The sequence below is a fragment of the Arachis hypogaea genome, chromosome 12 (assembly GCF_003086295.3).
Source record: "Arachis hypogaea cultivar Tifrunner chromosome 12, arahy.Tifrunner.gnm2.J5K5, whole genome shotgun sequence".
NCBI classification, from domain to species: Eukaryota; Viridiplantae; Streptophyta; class Magnoliopsida; order Fabales; family Fabaceae; genus Arachis; species Arachis hypogaea.
The window spans coordinates 38,315,364-38,318,073 of record NC_092047.1 but is presented as its reverse complement, the minus strand read 5'-3'; the positions used below and the strand labels follow the sequence as shown (position 1 = coordinate 38,318,073).

Sequence of the window (2,710 nt, the reverse complement as noted above, 5' to 3'; positions counted from 1 at the left end):
AATTTACATGGAAGAAGCATCCCCATTCCTGCCATTGGAGCAAACAACTTTGAGCTGAAACCTCAGCTAGTTTCTCTGATGCAGTAGAACTGCAAGTTTCATGGACTTCCATCTGAAGATCCTTTTCAGTTCTTAACTGAATTCTTGCAGATCTGTGATAATGTTAAGACTAATGGAGTAGATCCTGAAGTCTACAGGCTCATGCTTTTCCCATTTGCTATAAGAGACAGAGCTAGAATCTGGTTGGACTCTCAACCCAGAGACAGCCTGAACTCTTGGGATAAGCTGGTCACGGCTTTCTTAGCCAAGTTCTTTCCTCCTCAAAAGCTGAGCAAGCTTAGAGTGGATGTTTAAACCTTCAAACAAAAAGATGGTGAATCCCTCTATGAAGCTTGGGAAAGATACAAACAATTGACCAAAAAGTGTCCTTCTGACATGCTTTCAGAATGGACCATCCTGGATATATTCTATGATGGTTTATCTGAGTTATCAAAGATGTCATTGGATACTTCTGCAGGTGGATCCATTCACCTAAAGAAAACACCTGCAGAAGCTCAAGAACTCATTGACATGGTTGCTAATAACCAGTTCATGTACACTTCTGAGAGGAATCCTGTGAATAATGGGATGCCTATGAAGAAGGGAGTTCTTGAAATTGATACTCTGAATGCCATATTGACTCAGAACAAAATATTGACTCAGCAAGTCAATATGATTTCTCAGAGTCTGAATGGAATGCAAGCTGCATCCAACAGTACTCAAGAGGCATCTTCTGAAGAAGAAGCTTATGATCCTGAAAACCCTGCAATAGCAGAAGTAAATTACATGGGTGAACCTTATGGAAACACCTATAATCCATCATGGAGAAATCATCCAAATCTCTCATGGAAGGATCAAAGGCCTCAACAAGGCTTTAATAATGGTGGAAGAAACAGGTTTAGCAATAGCAAGCCTTTTCCATCATCCACTCAGCAACAGACAGAGAATTCTGAACAAAATACCTCTAATTTGGCAAACTTAGTCTCTGATCTGTCCAAGGCCACTGTAAGTTTCATGAATGAAACAAGGTCTTCCATTAGAAATTTGGAAGCACAAGTGGGCCAGCTGAGTAAGAGGATCACTGAAATCCCTCCTAGTACTTTCCCAAGCAATACAGAAGAGAACCCAAAAGGAGAGTGCAAGGCCATTGACATAAGCACCATGGCCGAACCTGTAAGGGAAGGAGAGGACGTGAATCCCAAGGAGGAAGACCTCCTGGGACGTCCAGTAATTAATAAGGAGCTTCCCTCTGAGGAACCAAAGGACTCTGAGGCTCATCTAGAGACCATAGAGATTCCATTGAACCTCCTTATGCCCTTCATGAGCTCTGATGAGTATTCCTCTTCTGAAGAGAATGAGGATGTTACTGAAGAGCAAACTGCCAAGTTTCTTGGTGCAATCATGAAGCTGAATGCCAAATTATTTGGTATTGAAACTTGGGAAGATAAACCTCCCTTGTTCACCAATGAACTAAGTGATTTGGATCAACTGACATTGCCTCAGAAGAGACAGGATCCTGGAAAGTTCATAATACTTTGTACCATAGGCACCATGATCTTTAAGGCTCTGTGTGACCTTGGTTCAGGGATAAACCTCATGCCCCCTCTCTGTAATAGAGAAACTAGGAATCTATGGGGTGCAAGCTGCTAAAATCTCATTAGAGATGGTAGACAATTCAAGAAAACAGGCTTATGGACAAGTAGAGGACGTGTTAGTAAAGGTTGAAGGCCTTTACATCCCTGCTGATTTCATAGTCCTGGATACTGGAAAGGAAGAGGATGAATCCATCATCCTAGGAAGACCTTTCCTAGCCACAGCAAGAGCTGTGATTGATGTGGACAGAGGAGAATTGATCCTTCAATTGAATAAGGACAACCTTGTGTTTACAACTCAAGGATCTCTCTCTGCATTCGTGAAGAGGAAGCAGAAAAAGCTTCTCTCAAAGCAGAGTCAAACAAAGTCCCCATAGTCAAACTCTAAGTTTGGTGTTGGGAGGCCACAACCAAACTCTAAGTTTGGTGTTGAACTCCCATATCCAAACTCTAAGTTTGGTGTTGGAGAGTCTCAACAATGCTCTGAACATCTGTGAGGCTCCATGAGAGCCCACTGTCAAGCTATTGACATTAAAGAAGCACTTGTTGGGAGGCAACCCAATTTTTATCTAACTATATTTTTCTTAGTTATATGTCTTTATAGGTTCATGATCATGTGGAGTCACAAAATAAATATAAAAATTGAAAATGGAATCAAAAACAGCAGAAGAAAAATCACACCCTGGAGGAAGCATCTGCCTAGCGTTCAACGCCAGAACAGAGCATGGTTCTGGCGCTGAACGCCCAAAATGGGCAGTATCTGGGCGCTGAACGCCCAAAATGGGCATCATCTGGGTGCTGAACGCCAAAATTGCACCCTGGAGAGGAGCTGGCGCTGAACACCCAGAACAAGCATGGTTCTGGCGTTCAACGCCAGAAATGGGCAACAAATGGGCGTTGAACGCCCAAAATAGGCCCAACCTGGCGCTGAACGCCCAGAGTTGTGTGCAAGGGCATTTTGCATGCCTAAATTGGTGCAGGGATGTAAATGCCTTGACACCTCAAGATCTGTGGACCCCACAGGATCCCCACCTTCCTTCCTCATAATCCTAGTTTTTTTTTCCACATCTTCTTCTTCA

The 2,710-nt window shown here is 43.0% G+C and overlaps 1 non-coding gene across 1 annotated transcript; it reads right to left on the bottom strand.

Annotated features, from left to right (window-relative positions):
- Positions 1 to 333: 333 nt before the first annotated feature.
- On the bottom strand, positions 334 to 441 carry LOC112731877 (small nucleolar RNA R71). The gene has a single exon (XR_003167630.1). It is a non-coding gene; the product is annotated as a small nucleolar RNA R71 (small nucleolar RNA).
- Positions 442 to 2,710: the final 2,269 nt, after the last annotated feature.